Source organism: Neoarius graeffei, chromosome 3, assembly GCF_027579695.1.
Source record: "Neoarius graeffei isolate fNeoGra1 chromosome 3, fNeoGra1.pri, whole genome shotgun sequence".
NCBI lineage: Eukaryota > Metazoa > Chordata > Actinopteri > Siluriformes > Ariidae > Neoarius > Neoarius graeffei.
The window spans coordinates 112,269,837-112,297,440 of NC_083571.1; the positions used below are offsets into that span (position 1 = coordinate 112,269,837).

Genomic DNA, 27,604 nt, shown 5'->3' on the forward strand with positions numbered 1-27,604 from the left:
TCTGGGATGCTTTACTCCATGGCAATAGAGCCCTTGCTCCACAAACTAAGAGCTAAAATGTCAGGCTTTTCTTTGCCCAACTGTGAAAATGTTTTTTTCTCTCTCTGCTTATGCTGATGATGTGGTGGTTGTTGTAAATGATCAAAATGAGATTGATAATTTGAGTCATGTTGTCAAAATTTTGGAATGAGATCATCTGCGAAAGTTAATTGGATTAAAAGTGAAGCAATTCAAATAGGTAATTGGACAGATGGTTTGCCAAAACTCCCAGAAGGCCTGAAGTGGAAAAAAGGGGGATTTAAATATTTTGGTGTTTTCTTAGGTGATGGGAATGTGGTTCGAAAAAATTGGGATGGACTTCTTGAGAAAATAAAAGGACGTTTAAAGAAATGGGCATGGCTTTTACCACAAATGTCATACAGGGGACGCTGTCTAATTATCAGTAATTTAGTTGCATCTTTTTTATGGCATCGTTTAGCTGTTTTAGATCCACTAACAGGTCTTTTAATGAAGATTCAGTCTATTTTAATTGATTTCTTTTGGGATAATTTACATCGGACCCCTCAGAATGTTCTTTATTTACCAAAGGAAGAGGGTGGTCAGGGTCTAATTCATTTAGCCAGTAGAACTGCTGCTTTTAAACTTCAGTTCATTCAGAGATTTCTCACAGGACCTGAAGATCTGGTCTGGAGACCTGTGGCCTGTGAAATAATGAATAATAATAATAATAATAATAATAATAATAATAATAATAAGTTAAATTTATATAGCGCCTTTCAAGAAACCCAAGGACGCTTTACAATTATAGACAAAGAAAAAATAAATAAATAAATAATAATAATAAAAAATAAATAAAAAGTAAAAAGTCCACCGAGTAGGGGTCAGGATGTAATTCCCGTGGTGTAGCAGCCACAGTCCCACCAAAAGGCGCATGAAAACGAGTCCCACATCTCCAGCACCGCTGCCGTGACGCCGTCAGCAACATCGCTCGAACACCACGCCATGGATCCACAAAGCGAGCAGAGAAGTTCCACCACGCAGAGCGCTGGTGTGTCCCAAACTGCCTGCACAGCCGCTGCGACGCCACCGAACAACATCGCTCGGAACATCACGCCAAGCATTAAAGCACAGAGCGCTGGACAACCACGATGTAAAATGAGCAACAGGCTCACTGCAGTCCATAGCTGGGAGCACAGGCATCACCCACAGTGAACCAAGGCCTGGAGGGAACCGACGCCCAAAACTGGGTCTGGAGCTACACCACAACCGGCGGACAAAACACTCAAACAAACATCAAACTACACAAACACACAGAAATAAATAAATAAATAAATAAATGAAAATAGAAAAAGAAAGAAAATAAAATAAATAACATGGGTGGTCTGGGCCTTGACAAATGTTTGTTTTTCTTAGACCCTCATAAAATAGAATATAGGTCATTGCCTGTATTTTATCAAGGTATCTTTAAAATATGGGTTTTGTTCAAGGTGAAGAGGGCAGAAGAGACTGGTTCACTGCACTGGCTATTATGGTACAAGAGCCCCTAATCCATGGGTCAAGACTGGAGATTTCAAGGAACATGTCGCCTGGTTTAAACAATTATCTATGCAAGAGTGGACCAATAAATTTACATCAGTTGGTGGATGTTTCAGGCTCTCTGATGGACAGTGTGCCATTGGCTGCACGCATAGGAGTGAGATCATTGCGTGTGGTCGATCAAATGTTACATTGTTGGAGAACAAAGTTGACTTCATGGGAATGTGTGTTATTGAAGAACTACATGGATAGGGTTGCGACGCCAGATGTGGAAGACCCTTTCCCTGAATTGCTGCTAACACCTAACTTAGGCCCACTTTACACGGGGACGGTCTGAAACAAAAACGCAAAAGTCCGTTTTCGTTCTCATTTTTTTCCGCGTCTACACGACCGTTTTCAAGGAGGAAATCTGCGTCTATACGGTGACGCATAAATGTGTGGAATTCAATTGGATGTGCATGCCAGGCGGCTAGGTGGTGCTGTGAAAGACCTCCGCTATGTCTGCACGCATGCGCAACGTCTTCCGTCTTGTCTGATCTGTACATCTGCGCCGCGAAAACTTTGACTACTCTGGCTATGGTAAGTAAGAAAGTAAGTAAAAAAGTAAGAGCATAATATACCCGCCTCTGTTCATTAACGGTATACGTGCAGATTCGGTATAGATGTTCGAAGGACTCCTGGACGTTTATTAAAGCTGCCAAAGCAGCTTGAAGGTCCGTTGGATCGATGTAATCAGACATGCTCTTACTTTTTTACTTACTTTCTTACTTCCCGGGCTGGCATGTACAGTATATGACATATGTATGACGTAAACGCGTACCCGACGTGAGCGGATCCGAGCAGAGTTTCGCGTATTGGGTAGTTTAGACGGATATGCAATGGGGGCTGTTTTTAACTTATCCACTCTGGAAGGCGTTTTCAATTTTTTCCGTTTTTCAGCCTCGGAAACGCCGTCCCCGTGTAGACGAAAGGCACTTCCGATAAAATATTGTCGTTTTTACCCGTAAACAGGCCCTTAGATAATTGTGGTTTGTTTTTGCTCCCTTCAAAAGAATTTCAATTTAGTGAAGCCAGTGGTGAATGTTTCTACAGGAGCTGTATGAAAGTGTTAAACAAAACTAAATTGAATAAAAGGGTTGACACGCCTTAGCGTTCCAGTTTTGGTTTGGTTAGTGGTATTCAACCAGCATGGAAATCTTTGTGCAAACCACCATTAACAAAAAAAAAAAAAGCTGAGGATTTACATTGGAGAATTTTACATGGTATTTTGGCTGTAAATTCTTTTGTTTCCATTTTAAATCCAAATATCAGTCATGAGTGTTGCTTTTGTTTGGAGAGAGACTGTTTTTCATGCTTATTTAAAGACTGTGTAAGATTGACCCCATTGATTAATCTGGTAGCAAAACTTTTTGAGTGTTTTGGGGAGCACCCCAGGGCACAGTGCTGGCCCCTCTTCTCTTCACCCTGTACACCGCAGACTTCTGCTACAACTTGGAGCTGTGTCACATTCAGAAGTTCGCTGATGACACAGCCATCGTGGGGTGTATCAGGGATGACAGAGAGGAGGAGTATGGAGCACTTGCATGTGACGTCACAGCCGATCCAGATTGTGACAGACGCCATCTTGTCGGTCAAACGCCATATTTCCGCCTTCTACTTCTACTTCTGCTTCTACCTTTTCTTCTGGAAAACCCTACTATATACAATTCTACTACAATGGCTGCGGCTACAAGCTCTCCCTACCTGTGCACGTTTTTTATGTTTTTTGTGTGTATTTTTGCGTGTTGTTCATCTGTACCGGACTTCAATATCCACTACAACCGTATGGACTTACTGGACATTGGTTTCCAGCAGAAAATGACGGTTTGTAGCGATTTCCATCGCATGAACAACATTCCGAACGAGATAGTGAGACCAGCGGGGTCTCCATGGATTGTTATCGGAAGCAAAGCGAAGGAGGCGGCGTCGGGAGCGGAAGCAAAAGTGAGGCTGCAGAGCCGGCCTGTTGACTAAGCTCAGAAAACAGCTACTCAAATCTCCACTGCTAAGCCTCTACCTCTCCAACGCCAGGTAAACAAGACGGACGATTTGGAATTACAGCTGGAATTACCTTATTCTATTCTATAATCGGCTGGTCAGTGCTATACTCAATACTTAAGTGACTTACCCATCCAGTGAGGATTGTTATTTTCTTGTTTACAAGATGCCACATCTGAGTCGCTGACAAATCCTGAATTTCTGTAAAGATAACTGTGCAGAGATTTATAAGCATGCAGTGCTTCACCACTGAACAGCGAGGGAAAGTTAATGAGGTAATTATACACGTCTGGGTATTCCGCTGGCAGTTCAAAATCCGGTCGTGAAAACTCCGTCCGGTAAGCCATAAGGGTCACTAATCTGTAGGTCGTTTATTTTAGACATATATGTAGTTATCTGTTCATTAGAAAAATGAGCCGTGTAGTCCGTCGGTTGAAATTGATCCATTCTGTACACGAGTGCAGCAATATTCAGCGGTGTTTTTTACCGACAAGATGGCGGCTGTGTACTTTCCGGTCACGTGACTGCAAGATCTCTATAGGAGCCTGGTGAGGGACTTTGCTGTTTGGTGCAATAGGAACCATCTGCAGCTCAACACCTCGAAGACCAAGGAGCTGGTCATTGACTTTGGGAGGTCCAGACCAAGGCCACAACCAGTTCTGATCAAGGGAGTCGAGGTGGAGGCTGTGGATTCCTACAAGTACCTCGGGCTGTGGCTGGACAGCAAGCTGGACTGGCAACACTAACCACCTGTACAGGAAGGGACAGAGCAGGCTGTACTTCCTGAGGAGGCTGCGGTCCTTTAACATCTGCAGGAAACTCCTGTGAATGTTCTATCAGTCTGTGGTCACCAGTGTCCTGTTTTACACCGTAGTGTGCTGGGGGGGGGGGCAGCACATCCAAGAAGGACACATCCAGGCTGGACAAACTGATCAGGCGGGCCGGCTCTGTGGTCGGCATGAAGCTGGACTCTCTGGTGACGGTGGCAGAGAAGAGGACTATGGACAAACTACTGAACATCATGGACAATGCCAGTCACCCTCTGCACACCGTCATCAGCAACCAGAGGAGCCTGTTCAGTGACAGAATGCTCCTTCCCAAGTGCAGGATGAACAGACTCAAAAACTCCTTTGTCCGTCACGCCATCTAAAACTCCTCTCTGGGGGGGGAGGAGGGGTAACAGGAGGACAGAGGACGGGAAGGAGCAGTAGCCTAGCCTAACAAAAAGCAATACTGGACAATGTGCAATATAAATGTGCAAAATAATATGCAATACCTCTCCTGCTGGACGTTTTTTTTTTTATACTTGTATATGTTAATATTTAATTTATCTAGAAGTTTTCTCTATTTTCTATTCTCTGTTCATCCAGTAATGATGCTGCTGGAATTTTAATTTCCCTGAGGGAACCCTCCCAAAGGGATCAATAAAGTCCGTTCTATCTATCTATCTATCTATCTATCTATCTATCTATCTATCTATCTATCTATCTATCTATCCTCTCTTCTTCTTCTCTCTCTCTCTTCTTCTCACTCTTCTCTCTGCTCTCTCTCTCTTCTTCTCTCTCTCTCTGCACTGCATGCTGGGAGTTTGCTGATGGAGGGTGTGGTGAGGTTGGCTGAGAGCTTACATTTCTCTTTCTAACTTTTTTGCTATTCTTTCTTGCAGTATTTCCTAATGATTTTGTGTGTGTGTGTGTGTGTGTGTGTGTGTTTGTTTGCGTTTGTGGCAGGGATGGCGTCCTCTGGGACGCTGCCCCGTCCCTGAAACATGGGATTAGGACAGTACTGCAGCCCACGGTACTGGTAGAACAGGTACTGCTCACTGTCGGAGAGCAGGTGGGCTATGAAAACATCATATGTGCCTCCCGCATGAACAAGGCAGTAATCGTGTTCATGAAGCACCGGGAGCTTGTTAATCAGCTCATAGAGAGCAATATTTACATCGATAATGAGTTTGTGCAAGTTTCCCCGCTGACAGTGCCTTCCTTCCGGGTAACCATGTCCGGAGTTCCCCTGTTCATTCCGAACGAGGCGCTGGAGTGAGAGCTGAAGCACTTCAGGAAATTCGTGAGTGTTTTCCGGACGGTGAGTTTGGGTTGTAAGGACAACAAATTGAAACATGTTCAATCTCTCCGAAGACAGGTGTTTATGGTTTTGGACTCTCCAACTCAGACACTGGATGTTTCCTTCCGTGTGAAGCATGAGGAAGGTTTTTACATGGTGTATGCTAGCTCAGGAAACATGAAGTGTTTTGAGTGTGGAGACGTCGGACATAAAATAATTACCTGTCCACATAGACAGGTAGAAGCAGCGGCTAGAACTGCTAGCAAGGAAAGGGCACCAGCGAGGCTGTGGTAACTGACAGCGGGGAAGTGGGCAGTGGGGTAGTGTTTGTGACTGACGGTAGGGAAGTAAACAGTAGTGTGACTGACAGTATAGAGACAAGAAGCAACGTGACTAAGACTACGTTCAGACTGCACTTTGAAACGACCCATATCCGATTTTTTTTGCCCATATGCGACCTGTATCCGATTTGTTATTGACAATCTGAACAACACAGATCCGATTTTTTCACATGCGACCCAGGCCGCTTGGATATGTGGTCCTAATTCCGATGCATATCCGTTATTTTCACATGCGACTGCAGTCTGACCGGACTGGTCGCATTCATGCGACCTACACGTCATCAACAAGATACAAACGTTACTAATCTGCGTTGGCTAATCCCGCCTCTTTGGTGGAAAACAACAACATTTGTACAGTTTTCAGAATTTAAATAGACTTTTATAGAATTGATCAAGCTAATGGTGGATTTGGTAGGGACCTGGATGTTAAACCATCCTGTATTACAAGATTATAAGATTGTTCTGGAAATTTCCAGTAATTTGACACCTTCGGTCTCATTAGTCTGCTGCCCACATTAATCAGATTATTGTGTGAGTTCCGCCGCCACAAAAACCACATCGCCGGGTCTCGCCTCATCTCCATGCTTTACTTGCAAACTTGAAGAGTGCGTTTTTTTTTTTTTATGTATTACGTAGATGTGCTTATTAAGTGTCAATTTGGGCATGCGGGACACTTTTGGGTCGTTTTCCGTTCATATTGGAGATCGCATACAAGTCTCATATAATTGCTAATGTGATCGGCCTAACAAAAAAATCGGATTTCACAACAAATCGGATATGGGTTGTTTCAGGTTGCAGTCTGAACGTAGTGTAATGGTAGGGAAGTGAACAGTGTTATGACTGACGGTAAGGAGGTGAGAAGCGGTGTGACTGACGGTGAGAAGGCAGGCAGTGGTGTCGCTGTGGTGACAGATGGCAGGAAAGTGAGCAGCGACTGGCCAGCATTATCTGAGTCTGCTCCACCTGCTCAAACTGAGGCCGGAGGCTCTGTGCCTGCAGCTACGGATGCCGGTAGCTCTGTGATCGGGGCTGCTCGTCGTAGCGGTTCAGTGGAAACAGTAGAGGCTGAACAGAGCAGGGCGGAGCCGGGAGAGGTCGGTGTGGGAGGGTCTGAGCAGGGTGCGGAGTCTCCGGTTTTACAGGAGGCTGTCAGACCCGACAGTGAGACAGAGGAGGTGACCAAGCCGGACAGTTGTTATGGTAACAATGTGACTGATATGGAATGTGACTCTGACACTGTTTCTATTGCGGACAGCATTTCTCAGAGTCAAGACCTGTACTCACTCGAGGAGATTAATAATTTTTTGGATCAGACTTTTGGAAAAAAAGCAAATGTTAAAGATTATTTTCCCAACGTTGAAAAGTTTATCAAATCAGTTACCACACTTCAAAGAGTTGTTAGCATGGATTTACTGGATGGAGAGAAACGTTATCATTTAAAAAAGCACGTCACTGGTCTGAGGAAAGGGTTAAAAGAGTCTAAGGCCATGTACACACATAGCCGGGTATTTTTAAAACCGAACATTTTCCCCCCCTCCGTTTATAAAAATGTTTTATCCACACCACCTCGTCTTCGAAAAAAATCCCTTCCACACATAACCGAACATCTGCGTTTTCAATCACATTCATAAGCATCCCAAACCTGTAGATGGCATTATTTCCCCAAATCCTACCCCCTAATCACATCAGAATAGCCCTCTGTTGGCGTCACTTCCGCCTAAACATAAAACATGGTGCCAAGCTCGTTCGTCTGGACAGACTCGGAGACAGAATTGCTTCTAAACACAATTTTGGAGTATAAACTTCAAAAGATGCAAGAAAACGTTGATTGGGAATCTTGTCAGTAGTTGGGCTTCTAAAATTAAACATGTAAATAGCACCTGCACAATAATTAACGCTTTCAAGGCACTACTCCGATCCATTACTCTTTGTCCATGCTTAATCTGGCTTCTGCAGTAAACAAAGGTCGCACATTTGACGTCAGGGCAGATTTGTTGTCATTTTTTTGGCGCAGATTGTGACGTTCTAAAACGCAAACCTCCGGTTATCTCTGTCTACACGAAAAGGCATACACGGAGTTTTCAAAAATCTTCACTTTGCCCAGAGTTTTTTTAAATATTCGTTTTTGATGTGTTTTCATGTGGATGACAGGCCAAAACGTAGAAAAACATCTTCGATTTAGCAGATACCTGGCTACGTGTGGACGGGGTCTGAGACTACGTTCAGACTGCACCCTGAAACGACCCATATCCGATTTTTTTTTGCCCATATGCGACCTGTATCCGATTTGTTATTGACAATCTGAACGACACAGATCCGATTTTTTTCACATGTGACCCAGGCCGCTTGGATATGTGGTCCTAATTCCGATGCATATCCGTTATTTTCACATGCGACTGCAGTCTGACCGGACAGCTCGCATTCATGCGACCTACACGTCATCAACAAGAGACAAACGTCACCATTCTGCGTTGGCTAATCCCGCCTCTTTGGTGGAAACTTGAAGAGTGCGCTTTTTTTTTGTTGTTTACGTATTACGTAGATGTGCTTATTACATGTCAATTTGCGCATGCGGGACACTTTTGGGTCGTTTTCCATTCATATTGGAGATCGCATACAAGTCTCATATAATTGGTAATGTGAACGGCCTAACAAAAAAATCGGATTTCACAACAAATCGGATATGGGTCGTTTCAGGTTGCGGTCTGAACGTAGTGTGAGAGCAGAATGATTCAGAAAATGAAACTCAAAAAATAAAACTTTTCAATGACGACACAGCACTGGGTTTTCATCTCTGCTGGTTCTTTCCATCTGTCTCTTGACTGTTCTGTCTCTTTTTCTTTCAATATGCAGGGGTTAAGAGTTGCCTCTTTTTAAATATAAATGGGGGAAGAGATGAACAGAAAAGAGCTTTATTATCTGAAGTAATCAGACAAAAAAACCTGGATATTATTTTATTACAGGAAACACATAGTGACGAGCTGAATAAAATAGCCTGGGATTTATGGTGGAATGGACAATATGTTCTTAGTCATGGGACAAATTTCAGAGCAGGAGTTGCGATTTTATTTTATTCATCTCGCACAGAAAAACCAAAGTCCTTTTGGCATTTTAATGTTACGTTATTACACGATCTTAACTTTTGTAAAAAAAAATAATTTATTTTGGATCTACTGAAGATCCAGGAAGGATCCAACAGTTCCAACAGTCATCAACAACTGTGCAACAGTTCCAGTCTCTTCCCCCCACCATTCCAACACATTCCCCTGGATCATTAAAACTTCATCTCATCTCATCTCATTATCTCTAGCCGCTTTATCCTGTTCTACAGGGTCACAGGCAAGCTGGAGCCTATCCCAGCTGACTACGGGCGAAAGGCGGGGTACACCCTGGACAAGTCGCCAGGTCATCACAGGGCTGACACATAGACACAGACAACCATTCACACTCACATTCACACCTACGGTCAATTTAGAGTCACCAGTTAACCTAACCTGCATGTCTTTGGACTGTGGGGGAAACCGGAGCACCCGGAGGAAACCCACGCGGACACGGGGAGAACATGCAAACTCCACACAGAAAGGCCCTCGCCGGCCACGGGGCTCGAACCCGGACCTTCTTGCTGTGAGGCAACAGCGCTAACCACTACACCACCGTGCCGCCCCCAACAAAAAAATGATGGGTTAATTTTTAAAAGACAGGAACTCAACTCCCTTCTGCAGGACAGACCTACCGTAAAGGAGCACTAGTCCCAGCAAGGTTTACTAGACTCCAAGACATGGATGCACCAACTTCATTCTTTTTTTTTTTTTTTAATTTGAAGAAATCTGCTGTTCAGAGGAAACAAATGGTCTGTCTTTGTAGTCCTGACGGAAACATCACCACAGACCAAGCCGACATGAGGAAGCTTGCAGTGGAATTTTATACAGATCTATTCAGCGCGGGCAGCTGTGACATGGACTCTGCTGCAGAGCTTCTGCAGGGGCTTCCTCAAATGAGCTTAGGAGACCAGAACACTCTGAACGCAGAAATCATTTTAGATGAGCTGACTGCTGCGGTGTCCCAGATGGCACCAGGCAAGGCTCCAGGACTAGATGGTCTTCCTTCAGACTTTTTTTAAACACTTCTGGATGATACTGGGACGGGACCTTTAGGCCGTTTTTAAAGAGTGTTTTTAAAAAACTGAGACTTCAGACTTCCTGCAGGCGAGCATTTCTCTCACTGCTGCCCAAGAAGGGAGACCTAGCTCTTTTAAAGAACTGGAAACCTGTAGCTCTTTTATGTACGGACTATAAGATCCTCTCCAAGGTTTTATCAAATAGATTAAAACATTTTATTGAGTTATTTATTGGTGCAGATCAGTCTTATTGTATTCCGGACAGGTCAATGTATGATAATTTATTTTTAATAATAGGTATATTTGAGGGGCGGCACAGTGGTGTAGTGGTTAGCGCTGTCGCCTCACAGCAAGAAGGTCCTGGGTTCGAGCCCCGGGGCCGGCGAGGGCCTTTCTGTGTGGAGTTTGCATGTTCTCCCCGTGTCCGCGTGGGTTTCCTCCGGGTGCTCCGGTTTCCCCCACAGTCCAAAGACATGCAGGTTAGGTTAACTGGTGACTCTAAATTGAGCGTAGGTGTGAATGTGAGTGTGAATGGTTGTCTGTGTCTATGTGTCAGCCCTGTGATGACCTGGCGACTTGTCCAGGGTGTACCCTGCCTTTCGCCCGTAGTCAGCTGGGATAGGCTCCAGCTTGCCTGTGACCCTGTAGAAGGATAAAGCGGCTAGAGATAATGAGATGAGATGAGATGAGATGAGGTATATTTGATGTCTGTAAACTATGTAATATTAATATTGGTATTTTATCCACTGATGAAGAAAAGGCATTTGATTGTGTGGATCTTCTCCACCCTGCAGGCTTTTGGAATCAGGGGGAGCTTTTTATCCTGGGTCAAACTGTTGTACAATGAAGACTGCTGTTTAAAAAAAGGTGGGGGGGAGGGTTGTGCTGCCCTGTGCCAGTTAAAGTGCCATTCCACCATTGGATGTATTCTTTGGCATTAAATACAATATATTTTATGACAACATGACTAGACAGAGAAATCTTTTAGCTTCAAAATGATATATCAAACATAATTTTTTGACAACGACAAGTATATTAATTTTGCGACCAAAGTCACCTACCCTTTTAATTTCCGCGCGGTAGTGAAACGTGATGTCATCGGCAGGTCCCCCTTCTTGTGTACCACGTGTCGGTCTATTTTTAGACCAGGAAACCCCCAAAGTGAGAGAGTCATTTCTCCTCGTATATGGGGGCCAAAAAAATTGCGAAAAATTTTGAGTTAATCTTTCAGTTAGCTAGATTTATTGGTATTAGCTAGATTTATTGGTATTATTTTTATCGCGTTCTATCCGCCATTGCTGATAATATGTGCCACGTCACACGTCACGTGGTACACAAGAAGGGGAACCTGCCGATGACATCACGCGCGGAAATTAAAAGGGTAGGTGACTTTGGTCGCAAAATTAATATACTTGTCGTTGTCAAAAAATTATGTTTGATATATCATTTTGAAGCTAAAAGATTTCTCTATCTAGTGATACCATTTATACAGTGGTGCTTGAAAGTTTGTGAACCCTTTAGAATTTTCTATATTTCTGCATAAATGTGACCTAAAACATCATCAGATTTTCACACAAGTCCTAAAAGTAGATAAAGAGAACCCAGTTAAACAAATGAGACAAAAATATTATACTTGGTCATTTATTTATTGAGGAAAATGATCCAATATTACATATCTGTGAGTGGCAAAAGTATGTGAACCTCTAGGATTAGCAGTTAATTTGAAGGTGAAATTAGAGTCAGGTGTTTTCAATCAATGGGATGACAATCAGGTGTGAGTGGGCACCCTGTTTTATTTAAAGAACAGGGATCTATCAAAGTCTGATCTTCACAACACATGTTTGCGGAAGTGTATCATGGCACAAACAAAGGAGATTTCTGAGGACCTCAGAAAAAGCGTTGTTGATGCTCATCAGGCTGGAAAAGGTTACAAAACCATCTCTAAAGAGTTTGGATTCTACCAATCCACAGTCAGACAGGTTGCGTACAAATGGAGGAAATTCAAGACCATCGTTACCCTCCCCAGGAGTGGTCGACCAACAATGATCACTCCAAGAGCAAGGCATGTAATAGTCGGCGAAGTCACAAAGGGCCCCAGAGTAACTTCTAAGCAACTGAAGGCCTCTCTCACATTGGCTAATGTTAATGTTCATGAGTCCACCATCAGGAGAACACAGAACAACAATGGTGTGCCTGGCAGGGTTGCAAGGAGAAACCCACTGCTCTCCAAAAAGAACATTGCTGCTCATCTGCAGTTTGCTAAAGATCATGTGGACAAGCCAGAAGGCTATTGGAAAAATGTTTTGTGGATGGATGAGACCAAAATAGAACTTTTTGGTTTAAATGAGAAGCGTTATGTTTGGAGAAAGGAAAGCACTGCATTCCAGCATAAGAACCTTATCCCATCTGTGAAACATGGTGGTGGTAGTATCATGGTTTGGGCCTGTTTTGCTGCATTTGGACCAGGACAGCTTGCCATCATTGATGGAACAATGAATTCTGAATTATACCAGCGAATTCTAAAGGAAAATGCCAGGAAATCCATCCATGAACTGAATCTCAAGAGAAGGTGGGTCACACAGCAAGACAACGACCCTAAGCACACAAGTCGTTCTACCAAAGAATTGTTAAAGAAGAATAAAGTTAATGTTTTGGAATGGCCAATTCAAAGTCCTGACCTTAATCCAATCAAAATGTTGTGGAAGGACCTGAAGCGAGCAGTTCATGTGAGGAAACCCACCAACATCCCAGAGTTGAAGCTGTTCTGTACGGAGGAACGGGCTAAAATTCCTCCAAGCCGGTGTGCAGGACTGATCAACAGTTACCGGAAACGTTTAGTTGCAGTTATTGCTGCACAAGGGGGTCACACCAGATACTGAAAGCAAAGGTTCACATACTTTTGCCATCACAGATATGTAATATTGGATCATTTTCCTCAATAGATAAATGACCAAGTATAATATTTTTTGTCTCATTTGTTTAACTGGGTTCTCTTTATCTACTTTTAGGACTTGTGTGAAAATCTTTTGATGTTTTAGGTCATATTTATGCAGAAATATAGAAAATTCTAAAGGGTTCACAAACTTTCAAGCACCACTGTATATGTTGTCAAAATATATTATATTTTATGCCAAAGAATACATCCAATGGTGGAATGGCACTTTAAGAGAGGGATCAGACAGGGCTGCGCCATCTCAGGCCAGCTCTACAGTATTGCTATTGAACCTCTTCTGTGTAGGCTGAAGAGCAGGTTACAGGGCCTGGGTCTCTCTGAGCTGGCTCAGAACCGCTCTGTAGCCGTCTCAGCTTATGCAGATGATGTTAATGTTTTTATACAAGATCAGAGAGACATACAAGAACTTAAAGAAATCCTGACTGTGTATGAAAAAGCTTCCTCTGCTAAAGTTAACTGGGACAAACGTGAAGCTTGTCTGATAGGTCAGTGGAGCCCAAGAGACATCCCTGAGCTACCTCGGAAACTTAGGTGGGAAAAAAAGAGGCATCTCTCTCTTCTTCTTGTTCTTCTTCTTCTCTCTCTCTCCCCCTCTTCTCGCTCTCTCCTTTTCTGTCTCTTCTCGATCTTCTTCTCTCTGCTTTTTCTCTCCTCTCTCTCTTCTCACTCTTCTTCTCGCTCTTCTCTCTCTTCTTCTCGCTCTTCTCTCTCTCTTCTTCTCTCTCCTCTTCTATAGCTTTTCTCTCTCTCTCTCTGTCGGAGTGGATGCTGGGAGTGAGTGGGCAGAGCGCTGTGAGTGAATGGAGTGTTTGAGTGCAGCCACCGTGCTGTGTTCTAACTTTTCTTTATTTCTCTCGCTATATATACACATCTCATCTCATCTCATCTCATTATCTCTAGCCGCTTTATCCTGTTCTACAGGGTCGCAGGCAAGCTGGAGCCTATCCCAGCTGACTACGGGCGAAAGGCGGGGTACACCCTGGACAAGTCGCCAGGTCATCACAGGGCTGACACATAGACACAGACAACCATTCACACTCACATTCACACCTACGCTCAATTTAGAGTCACCAGTTAACCTAACCTGCATGTCTTTGGACTGTGGGGGAAACCGGAGCACCCGGAGGAAACCCACGCGGACACGGGGAGAACATGCAAACTCCGCACAGAAAGGCCCTCGCCGGCCACGGGGCTCGAACCCGGACCTTCTTGCTGTGAGGCGACAGTGCTAACCACTACACCACCGTGCCGCCCTGCTATATATACATATTTACTTATATTTGTTTTGTGTTTGCTTTTGTTTTGTGTTTGTTTAGGTTTAGTGAAGTGTGTTGTTTGTTTTGTGTTTACCTGGGCGTCTGCTCCTAAGCCGGGAGCATGTTTGCCTCAGGTAGAGGGAAGTTTGATTCCCTCACGCGGCGGCACGCGATTAAGATTGCGTCCACCGCCAGCGTAGAGGTTTGTAGCTTAGCCGTAGGTGAAATCGTTGGGCATGATAAAATTTTGTCTGCGTCTCGTATGAACCAGGCAATTGTTCTGTTTCTGGAGACGGTAGAATTGGCAAATTTGATGGTTGAGCAAGGGGTGGTGATTGACGGTGTTTTCACCTCGGTGCTACCGTTGTCTACCCCTTCTAAGAAAGTGAGCCTTTCAAATGTGCCACCTTTCATTTCGGATGATATTTTAGCGCAGTCACTAGCCCGCTATGGTAAACTTGTCTCTCTGATCAGGAAGATTGCCATAGCTAGCAAATCCCCTTTACTGAAACATGTGGTGTCATTTAGGCGTTATGTTTATATGATACTACATGATTCTGATTTGGACTTGACGTTGAGCATGCAGGTTGAAGGTTTTAATTATGTTATTTATGCCACAAGTCACATGATGAGGTGCTTTGGTTGTGGGCTAACTGGCCATTTGGCGCGAGCTTGTCCCAAAAAGCGCAACAGCTCCGCAAATGGGGATAAGGCAAACGAGCAGAATGAGAATGGGGATAAGGTAAATGAGCAGAATGAGAATGGGGATAAGGTAAACGTGCAAAATGAGAATGTCGGGGAAGAACACCCCACGAGTAAGCAGAAGGCACCTGCTAATGAAGGGGCTGGTGCGAATGAGGTTCTGCCTCCTGAACAAGAGCCTTCCAGAGTTGAAGAAGCCGGTGTTAGACCGTCTGATCAGGATGTTTGTTTAGGAAAAGTGGGAGATGAAAAAGATGAACCTGAAGTTGGACCTTCGGTGGACGTCACTGATAGTTCGCAGAGTAGTGTGGTTTCAGCTGCTAACTAATGGCCCTTTTCCACTACCCTTTTTCAGCTCACTTCAGCCCAACACGGCTCACGTTTCGACTACCTCAGAGCAGCACGACTCAGCTCGCTTCAGCCCTACTCAGCACCCAAAACTTGCACGGTTTTGGAGTGGGGCTGAAGCGAGCCAAACCGAGCCGAGTGGGGCTAGGGGCGTGAGGAGACACTCCCCTGTGCACTGATTGGTGAGGAGGAGTGTCCTCACATGCCCACACACGCCCCGCGAGCACGCTGGGATCTGTAAACACCGTAAACCCGGAAGAAGAAGAATTACAAATTACGAGAATTTCTGAAGCCTTATGCGCCTCGCCTCATCTATACGCTCTTGTCAGTATCTGTTAGCGTTGTCGGTGACAACAAGCCACAGCACCAAGACCAGCAACACTAACGACTCCATGTCCTCCATGTTTATTGTTTACTATCCGGGTCGTGAGACTCGGTCACTGATGTCACTGTTTGCGCTGCCTAACGACATCACGTGACGTCCACCCACTTTCGCTAACTCCACCCAATGTGTCCACCCACTTCCAGCCAGCACAGTTCAGCGCGGTTGTAGTCGAAATGCAACTCCAACAGCCCCACTCAGCTCGACTCAGCCCAACTCAGCCGTGTTGGTAGTGGAAAAGCGGCATTAGATGAAATGCTTAATGTTCTCACTGGTGATGGGGTTCAAAACATGGAAACAAATGTAAATCCGTTTAAGGTCCCTAAACGTAAAAAGAGGACAAGGGACCGATCTAGTCCGGGGGCTCAGACCAAAAAGAGAGAGCTGCTGATTGACCTCGACTCCACTGATGCGGGGAGTGAGAGTGAATCTGAATGCAGCTAGACCTGCAGTCTACGGCAAAGCGGCTTCTCGAGTCGCGAGTATACTGTAGAAGACATCAAGAGTTTTTTGTTACGGACCAAAAATGCGAGAAATGTGAAAGTTGACGAATATTTTCCCGACATTGATCAATTTATGGTAAAAACTAAATCATACATGGCTGAAGGGAAATTAACAGATAAGGAGGGTTACCGTCTGAGTAAGTTTCTCACAAAGCTAATGGTGATGATACACGGGGCAACTTTTTGGGCAATGTTGCCGAGCAGTGTTGCTGGGCAATTGCGTTTTGACTCTTTTCTATTGAGATTGGGCAACATTGTTTCTTTCTGAATGGTTTTGATAATCTCTGGCAACTTTTTGAGATAAGCCAATCAGAACGCGAGTATCGAGTCATGTGACCTCCGGTGAGGTTCGGATCAGAAATTTCAAACAAATATGGCGGCCGCTGAGTGTCAGTGGAGTGAAGAGATGGAGAGACTCCTCATCTGTTTTTACGCCGGTAAGTTATTTTAATATTCTATATGGAGGAATTTACCTCACCAAAGCTCTAAAAAACAACAGACAGCTTGATTATATGGTCACAGCAAAAATTAAGACATCGATTTTTTTTAGCTAACTGTAAACTGCCGTTGCTAACTGTTGTTGCCCATTGTTAGTTGCCCTGAAAAGTTGCCCTGTGTCTCACCTAGTTGCCCGTTGCCAGCAACATTGCTCGGCAAGATTGCCCAAAAAGTTGCCCCGTATACATCACCATAAGAGCTCTGTTAAACACTGATATGAGTCAGTAAATCTACGATGCTGTTTTGTTCTCAAAATTATGTTGATATATTTTTTCTTTTATTTCCTATTCATGGGGGAATTTAAGATCGCATCGTTAAATTTGAATGGAGCAAGAGATGGTATGAAGAGGGCTTTGCTCTTTGAAATAATTAAAGAAAAAAACATTGATGTGGTTTTTGCACAAGACACACACACAGACACTAATAATAGTGCTGATTGGGCAAAGGAATTTGGGGGCTTGTCAATTTTAAGCCACAACACTTCAGTCAGTCGTGGCGTTGCTATTATTTTTTCACAGACCTGTATTCCTTCTTCGTATCGGGTTGATGAATTTATTAAAGGTAGACTCCTAAGAGTCAGAGCACAATTTGAGAATAACTTTTTTGTCTTTGTTTGTGTTTATGCGCCAACAGACAGGCGTGAGAGAACGACTTTTCTAAGCATTTTAGATAGTGCTTTAAAGGATTGTGATCCTGGAGAGTTTTTACTTCTTGGTGGGGATTTTAATTGTACAGAACTTAGTATAGATAGGAATCATATGGAGCCTCATAGGCCTTCTCGTAAGAGGCTCATTGAGTTAATTAATTCCTATGATCTGTCTGATGTATGGAGAAATTTCCACATGGATCAAAAACAATACACGTGGGTTCATGCTAATGATAATATGCTTTCTCTGGCAAGACTAGACCGATTTTATAGTTTTAAACACCAGCTTGGTTTTTTTAAAAACATGTTTTATCCTACAACCCCGATTCCAAAAAAGTTGGGACAAAGTACAAATTGTAAATAAAAACGGAATGCAATGATGTGGAAGTTTCAAAATTCCATATTTTATTCAGAATAGAACATAGATGACATATCAAATGTTTAAACTGAGAAAATGTATCATTTAAAGAGAAAAATTAGGTGATTTTAAATTTCATGACAACAACACATCTCAAAAAAGTTGGGACAAGGCCATGTTTACCACTGTGAGACATCCCCTTTTCTCTTTACAACAGTCTGTAAACGTCTGGGGACTGAGGAGACAAGTTGCTCAAGTTTAGGGATAGGAATGTTAACCCATTCTTGTCTAATGTAGGATTCTAGTTGCTCAACTGTCTTAGGTCTTTTTTGTCGTATCTTCCGTTTTATGATGCGCCAAATGTTTTCTATGGGTGAAAGATCTGGACTGCAGGCTGGCCAGTTCAGTACTCGGACCCTTCTTCTACGTAGCCATGATGCTGTAATTGATGCCGTATGTGGTTTGGCATTGTCATGTTGGAAAATGCAAGGTCTTCCCTGAAAGAGACGTCATCTGGATGGGAGCATATGTTGCTCTAGAACCTGGATATACCTTTCAGCATTGATGGTGTCTTTCCAGATGTGTAAGCTGCCCATGCCACACGCACTAATGCAACCCCATACCATCAGAGATGCAGGCTTCTGAACTGAGCGCCGATAACAACTCGGATCGTCGTTCTCCTCTTTAGTCCGAATGACACGGCGTCCCTGATTTCCATAAAGAACTTCAAATTTTGATTCGTCTGACCACAGAACAGTTTTCCACTTTGCCACAGTCCATTTTAAATGAGCCTTGGCCCAGAGAAGACGTCTGCGCTTCTGGATCATGTTTAGATACGGCTTCTTCTTTGAACTATGAAGTTTTAGCTGGCAATGGCGGATGGCACGATGAATTGTGTTCACAGATAATGTTCTCTGGAAATATTCCTGAGCCCATTTTGTGATTTCCAATACAGAAGCATGCCTGTATGTGATGCAGTGCCGTCTAAGGGCCCGAAGATCACGGGCACCCAGTATGGTTTCCGGCCTTGACCCTTACGCACAGAGATTCTTCCAGATTCTCTGAATCTTTTGATGATATTATGCACTGTAGATGATGATATGTTCAAACTCTTTGCAATTTTACACTGTCGAACTCCTTTCTGATATTGCTCCACTATTTGTCGGTGCAGAATTAGGGGGATTGGTGATCCTCTTCCCATCTTTACTTCTGAGAGCCGCTGCCACTCCAAGATGCTCTTTTTATACCCAGTCATGTTAATGACCTATTGCCAATTGACCTAATGAGTTGCAATTTGGTCCTCCAGCTGTTCCTTTTTTGTACGTTTAACTTTTCCAGCCTCTTATTGCCCCTGTCCCAACTTTTTTGAGATGTGTTGCTGTCATGAAATTTCAAATGAGCCAATATTTGGCATGAAATTTCAAAATGTCTCACTTTTGACATTTGATACAGTATGTTGTCTATGTTCTATTGTGAATACAATATCAGTTTTTGAGATTTGTAAATTATTGCATTCTGTTTTTATTTACAATTTGTACTTTGGGGCGGCACGGTGGTGTAGTGGTTAGCGCTGTCGCCTCACAGCAAGAAGGTCCTGGGTTCGAGCCCCGGGGCCGGCGAGGGCCTTTCTGTGTGGAGTTTGCATGTTCTCCCTGTGTCTGCGTGGGTTTCCTCTGGGTGCTCCGGTTTCCCCCACAGTCCAAAGACATGCAGGTTAGGTTAACTGGTGACTCTAAATTGACCGTAGATGTGAGTGTGAATGGTTGTCTGTGTCTATGTGTCAGCCCTGTGACGACCTGGCGACTTGTCCAGGGTGTACCCCGCCTTTCGCCCGTAGTCAGCTGGGATAGGCTCCAGCTTGCCTGCGACCCTATAGAAGGATAAAGCGGCTAGAGATGATGAGATGAGATTTGTACTTTGTCCCAACTTTTCTGGAATCGGGGTTGTACCTGTGGGTTTTTCTGATCACAGTATGGTGCTTTGCACTTTTTATGTAAGTGCAACCAGACACAAAAGTGCATATTGGCATTTTAACACTAGTTTACTACATGATAGTCATTTTAGGGATGTTTTTAAGTTTTTTTTGGAGGGATTTTAGAACCACAAAGTCTACTTTTCAGTCTCTGCAACAATGGTGGGATTTTGGCAAGGCTCAAATAAAACAGTTGTGTCAGCAATATACTTCACATGTCACGAGTAACATAGCTCAGCGTATGAAAACCTTGGAAAATGAAATAATGGAACTCCAAAGGTTAGCTGGAGTCACTGGAGATTGTTTATATATGGAAAATTTAAAAAGAAAAAAATAATCTTTTAACTGACTTGCTGGGCATTAAAGCACAAGGAGCTCTGGTCAGGTCTCGATTCCAGAGTGCAGAATTAATGGATGCACCTTCTAAATTCTTTTTTTAATCTGGAAAAGAAAAATGGCCAGAAAAGGCTTATACATGGTCTTGTTTCTGGAAATGGAAATCTCTTGACCAACCATGGTGATATTCGTAGGAGGGCAGTCGAGTTCTTTCAGGATTTGTATAGGAGTGAAATCTCCTATGAGCAGGCTCCGGACAGTCCCTTTCTCACGAATCTACCCAAGGTTTCTGGGCAGGCAAATCAGGATCTGGGAAGGGTGATTATCCTGGTTGAGTTGAACAAAGCCCTCCAGACCATGGAGTGTGGCAAAGCACCGGGTATTGATGGGTTGCTGGTTGATTTTTACAAGTCCTTTTGGCCAGAAATAGGCGCAGACCTACTGGCTGTATTGAGGGACAGCTTGGCCAAGGGGCGATTGCCACTCAGTTGTCGAAGAGCAATCCTGACATTGCTGCCCAAGAAGGGGGATCTGAAGGACATAAGGTCCTGGAGACCTGTATCTATCCTCTGTGTAGAATATCGGCTACTCTCAAAAGTTCTTGCAAACAGGCTCAGGGAAGTGTTGAGAGAAGTACCGTAATTGAACCTGATCAGACCTATTGTGTGCCAGGCAGGCTCATCTATGATAATATTGGTTTTATTAGAGATATTTTAGAAATTGGAAAACTTCTAAATTTGGACTTTGGCCTGGTCTCAGTCGATCAGGCTTTTGACAGAATTGAGCATAATTATTTATGGAGTGTTTTAACTGCTTTTGGTTTCAACCTTGATTTTATAAAGAAAATTAGAGCTCTGTACTGTGACTGTGAGAGACTGACTAGTGGCCTAGTGGTAGCGTGTCCGCCTCTCGATCGGGAGTTCTATTCACGGTCGGGTCATACCAAAGACCATCATAAAAATGGTACCTACCGCCATCTGGCAAGGCACGCTGCAATACAGATGTGCATGGGGAGTTAAACTCTCATGGTTACCAGAGGACTAGCCCCCCACTGTAACCCTAGCTATGTAATATGTGAGAGGCCGAGGGCTATGGAAACGGAGATCGGCGCCGCCCGATGCGCCACATACAGGTTGGGCCTGGTTAGTACTTGAGTGGGAGACTGCCTAGGAATACCAGGTACTGTAAGGCGTGGGAAGGACTTTGACTTTTTTTTTTTGACTGTGACTGTGAAATTATTTTAAAAATTAATGGGGACTTGTGTGCTCCTTTTAAGGTTTTAAGGGGAATTAGACAAGGATGCCCCCTTTCTGGCATGTTGTATTCTTTGGCCATTGAGCCTCTTTTAATTCAGTTGAGAGCCAAACTGCAGGGTGTAACTCTTCCTGATTGTGTTTGTTCTTTTAAGTTATCAGCTTACGCTGATGATGTGGCCATTCGGGTTGGAAACCAAAGGGATGTAGACATTATGGTTGAAGTTTTCGATGATTTTAATATTTTATCTTCTGCCAGAGTTAACTGGGGAAAGAGTGTGGCTTTGTTGGCTGGTAAGTGGTCTCATGGTGCACCATGCCTCCCAGGAGGCTTAGCATGGTCCAGGGATGGTTTTAAATATCTGGGGGTTTTCCTGGGTGATGAAAATTTCATACAGAAAAATTTTGAGGGAACTATTGAAAAGATTAAGGGCCGTCTCAGTAGGTGGAATTTCTTGGTTAAGAAATTGTCCTATAGAGGGCGTGTTCTAATAGTAAATAACCTGGTGGCTTCATCCCTTTGGCATAGGCTTGCCTGTATAGACCCTCCAGTACAGTTTTTGTCCAAGGTACAATCAATATTAGCTGATTTTTTTTGGGATGGCCTACATTGGGTTCAACAAGGTGTACTGTTTTTGCCTAAAGATGAAGGTGGACAAGGGCTGGTTCACCTGCAAAGTAGAACTGCAGCCTTTAGGCTCCAATTCATACAGAGACTTCTGGATGGCACTGTAGATTCTAGTTGGAAAGTTGTGGCCTGCGTGATCCTGAGGACATTTGAGGGCCTGGGATTGGACAGAACCGTCTTTTGGATGAACCCTTCTATGATGGATTTAAACAAGTTCCCTGTTTTTTTTTACCAGAATACTTTTAAGGTTTGGAACTTTTTAAAGGTCTATGGACCTCTTAATACAGATTCTCTGTTTTGGCTACTGAAGGAGCCACTTATATATGGCTCACTCCTGGACTTCACACAAGAGAAGCGTTTTCCTTCTTTTTCTGAGATGTTTTTAAAGGCTGGGATCATCACTTTGAAGGATCTCTTGAATCTGGCAGGGCCAGGTTTTGAGAATCCTGAGGTAGTGGCTGAGCACCTGAGAATGAGATCCATTCGTGTAGTTGCAAGATTCCTTTTAGAACTGCAGTCCCATTTGACAGAAGGGAGTTTAAGGTTGCTGGATCAGTACATAAAGGATCTACTTAGTCCTAATGAGTGTGATCTAATACCATGTTTTTATTGTATCTTCTGAAGTTTCAAATGCTTTTTTGAAAAATGATGTCGTCATGTTTCTGGGGCCACATCGAGCGTCTGGAAAAATATTTTATAATCTTTGTGTGAAATTTTTGAACAGTAAGTGCCTTGAAGCTAGAGTGGATACACCATGGCGTGCTGTTCTACAAGTAGAACAGCAAGTCAAACCACACTGGAGAGCACTTTACAAGTCTCCATTAAATAAAAGGGTTGGGGATTTGCAATGGAGAGTTTTACATGGCGCAGTTGCTGTCAGTTCTTTTCTTTGTGTTTTAAATTCTGAAGTGAGTCATGATTGCCCTTTTTGCACACAAAGAGAAACTGTTTTTCATGCTTTCATGCATTGTACACGCTTGGAGTCTTTATTTTCGATTTTAAGAAGATTGTTTGGTTTTTTTAATGAACAATTTTCAATGGAAATTTTTATTTTTGGTTTTAAATACTTAAGGAAGCAGAGGAATAAGTGTCAACTGCTGAATTTTATCATTGGGCAGACTAAAATGTCTATTTATGTCAGCAGGAGAAACAGGGTAGAACACAATTCAGGGTTTGACCTTGTACTGGTTTTTGCTACTTTGGTGAAATCGAGAATTTTAATTGATTTTCGTTTTTATAAAGAAATGGGAGATGTTGAAACCTTTGAAGACATATGGTGTCAGAACAATGCTTTGTGTGCGGTCTCGGATGATATTGTGCATTTCAAAAATTTATTACATGTCAATTGATATGTTTTGTTCAAACTTCTGTGCGCTATTTATTTATTTAATTTTATTTATTCATGCAAACTCACTCAGAAGTGATTCACTTTTAATGTAATCTAAAAATATCACAATGATATTTTTGTATGTCTTTTAAAGTTCTTTTGTAATAAATGATATTATGAAATTCAATTCTTCTCTCTCCTCTTCTATCTCTCTCTCTCTCTCTCTCTCTCCCCAAAAGAGGTTTTAGGAGAAACAAGTCAGAATTCAGTGAGATCTGGCCAGTCTCATATAACGTTACTTCTTAATTTAAACTCCTCAGAAATAGTCTATTGTCAAAGCCCAATTTAAGTTCAACTAAAGATCTTAAAATACTCTTCTGCTATTCTTTTACTCCGAAAGGGATTTTAGGAGAAACAGATCGGAATTCAGTCAGATCATATATTTCTGTGAGACAAAAGCAAGACTGGGTCATTTCATACTATGCATTTGTCTTTTTGTTTTTTTTGTTGGGACAGTTGTGTGCAATTAAGTCTTAGTTAAATGAGTGAAATTGTAAATGTGATATGGATCACACGGACTGATTTCCTAACATGCCATTTGAATGTAAAAAGGCTTGGGCCTTTGTCGTAAAACAATACAATGCACTGATGTTATACAGTTACAAAACACAGTATTTTATAGTAGGCGTATCAGACGCTCGCTGGCCGTGCTGTGAAAATTGTCCATGCAGATGCTCATCTAAGTTTCCAAATCTCATCTCATCTCGTTATCTCTAGCTGCTTTATCCTGTTCTACAGGGTCGCAGGCAAGCTGGAGCCTATCCCAGCTGACTACGGGCGAAAGGCGGGGTACACCCTGGACAAGTCGCCAGGTCATCACAGGGCTGACACATAGACACAGACAACCATTCACACTCACATTCACACCTACGGTCAATTTAGAGTCACCAGTTAACCTAACCTGCATGTCTTTGGACTGTGGGGGAAACCGGAGCACCCGGAGGAAACCCACGCGGACACGGGGAGAACATGCAAACTCCGCACAGAAAGGCCCTCGCCGGCCCCGGGGCTCGAACCCAGGACCTTCTTGCTGTGAGGCGACAGCGCTAACCACTACACCGCCGTGCCGCCCGTTTCCAAATCTGTCATTGCTTAATTCTTGAATATTTTCGATCAGGAATATGATCGAATATGAGCTTATAATCTCTGCTTTCCAAAGAAATGTATCTGGTTAAGATCTGTTCAGTACTTTGGGAGTAACAGCAGGTTGAAGTCGGTACAACAGAGTAAAAACTCTGCTCGTGTGACATCGGGAAATGGCTGGTGCTTTTCTTTTTGAGTCACAGGAAAGCGGTCAGTCTCTCTCTCTCTCTCTCTCTCTCTTCTGATCAGTTTCCAACTGGATTACTCATGAATAGCAATCAGATAACTTTTATAGGGATGTTCTCTCGCTCTCACTGTTTCTAATGAAGTACAGTGGTGCTTGAAAGTTTGTGAACCCTTTAGAATTTTCTATATTTCTGCATAAATATGACCTAAAACATCATCAGATTTTCACACAAGTCCTAAAAGTAGATAAAGAGAACCCAGTTAAACAAATGAGACAAAAATATTATACTTGCTCTTTTATTTATTGAGGAAAAGGATTCAATATTACATATCTGTGAGTGGCAAAAGTATGTGAACCTCTAGGATTAGCAGTTAATTTGAAGGTGAAATTAGAGTCAGGTGTTTTCAATCACTGGGATGACAATCAGGTGTGAGTGGGCACCCTGTTTTATTTAAAGAACAGGGATCTATCAAAGTCTGATCTTCACAACACATGTTTGTGGAAGTGCATCATGGCACGAACAAAGGAGATTTCTGAGGACCTCAGAAAATGCGTTGTTGATGCTCATCAGGCTGGAAAAGGTTACAAAACCATCTCTAAAGAGTTTGGACTCCACCAATCCACAGTCAGACAGATTGTGTACAAATAGTGGAAATTCAAGACCATTGTTACCCTCCCCAGGAGTGGTCGACCAGCAAAGATCACTCCAAGAGCAAGGCGTGTAATAGTCAGTGAGGTCACAAATGACCCCAGGGTAACTTCTAAGCAACTGAAGGCCTCTCTCACATTGGCTAATGTTAATGTTCATGAGTCCACCATCAGGAGAACACTGAACAACAATGGTGTGCATGGCAGGGTTGCAAGGAGAAAGCCACTGCTCTCCAAAAAGAACATTGCTGATCATCTACAGTTTGCTAAAGATCACATGGACAAGCCAGAAGGCTATTGGAAAAATGTTTTGTGGATGGATGAGACCAAAATAGAACTTTTTTGCTTTAAAATGAGAAGCATTATGTTTGGAGAAAGGAAAACACTGCATTCCAGCATAAGAACCTTATCCCATCTGTGAAACATGGTGGTGGTAGTATCATGGTTTCAAGTTCAAGTTCAAGTGTACTTTATTGTCAAAAATCTATGTAACAGGGTTAGCACAGAAGTTTGAAATTGCGTTTGACCAGTCTCCAATGTGCAAGTTTAACTAAGCATACATATACTATTGATAAAAAATCACCCACCCACCCACCCACCCACACACACACACACACACACACACACTGCAGTAAAACACACACACACTGCAGTGAAAACACACACACACACACACACACACACACACACACACACACACACACACACACAGTGCAATAATAAGACATACTGATGGACAATAAATACACACACACACACACACACAGCAGCAGCAGCAGCAGCAGCAGCGAGTACAATCAGTCGTCGTATAGGTAGAGTCCTGCAGTATAGATGCAGTATACTGCAGGACTCTACCTATACCAGGTTTGGGCCTGTTTTGCTGCATCTGGGCCAGGATGGCTTGCCATCATTGATGGAACAATGAATTCTGAATTATACCAGTGAATTCTAAAGGAAAATGTCAGGACATCTGTCCATGAACTGAATCTCAAGAGAAGGCGGGTCATGCAGCAAGACAACGACCCTCAGCACACAAGTCATTCTACCAAAGAATGGTTAAAGAAGAATAAAGTTAATGTTTTGGAACGGCCAAGTTAAAGTCCTGACCTTAATCCAATGGAAATGTTGTGGAAGGACCTGAAGCGAGCAGTTCATGTTCGGAAACCCACCAACATCCCAGAGTTGAAGCTGTTCTGTACAGAGGAACGGGCTAAAATTCCTCCAAGCCGGTGTGCAGGACTGATCAACAGTTACCGGAAGCGTTTAGTTGCAGTTATTGCTGCACAAGGGGGTCACACCAGATACTGAAAGCAAAGGTTCACATACTTTTGCCACTCACAGATATGTAATATTGGATCATTTTTCTCAATAAATAAATGACCAAGTATAATATTTTTGTCTCATTTGTTTAACCGGGTTCTTTTTATCTACTTTTAGGACTTGTGTGAAAATCTGATGATGTTTTAGGTCATATTTATGCAGACATATAGAAAATTCTTAAAGGGTTCACAAACTTTCAAGCACCACTGTATTCAGTGGAATTTTCCATCTCCTAGTTTTGATGTTCTTATTCACGGGAGACTTTGAAGTGAGTTTTCATAGCTTTACCTACTTTTTTTTTTCAAATCAAACTAATTCATGTAAATAAATAACTATTTTAGAATATAACTGTAGCTGTTTTGATGAAAAATATTGAGAGCTTAGTGGTCGGAATGATTAAAAAAAACAGGAGTCAGAAATGTGTCAATTTCAGTTCAGTTAATCTGAATTGTTTATTGAATGTGGCTCACAACAGTTTTTTTGAGGTTCACCTTGAAAGCTGTGAATATTAATTGAAATAATCATTTATATTCTTTCATATAAACACTAGTGGACCCTACTTTTGAGAAATACAAAGGCCTACAGAGCACAAAGAGGGGATTAGAAATAATCTTTTATTACTTTTTTATTGAGTGTACCGATTTAATGGTTTACCTAATTAGCATAATTAATACTAATTTGCCTCATTTGTTTTTTACTAATTTTTCAAAGTTTGTATTCAGTATACAACCGTCCATGTGCCTGCCAATTTCCATGTAAATATCTTGAAAAATAAAAAAGTTATTAAGAAAAAAAAAAACATTTGGTTTCATTGGTTAATGAGGCCCATTTTGGATCATGTGATCCTCATACAGAATATTACGGCAGTTTTCTAAAAATTAAGCCGTTTTTTCAATCTTTGATTTGTAATATCTCAGGAACAGATAAACATTTTAATTCTGTAAAAAGTATGTTGTTCTGCATTCAGATCAATGAGCAGTTTCAAGCAATTTGGACTGAATTTGAATTTTTCACCTGATATAAGAACTCCGATGTTGTTGTTATACTTT

At 42.7% G+C, this 27,604-nt stretch overlaps 1 protein-coding gene across 1 annotated transcript in view; it reads right to left on the bottom strand.

The window, feature by feature from the left end:
- The window catches only part of LOC132882654 (MAM domain-containing glycosylphosphatidylinositol anchor protein 2-like), a 555,131-nt gene that overhangs the window by 99,907 nt on the left and 427,620 nt on the right, over positions 1-27,604 (bottom strand). The window lies entirely within an intron of this gene.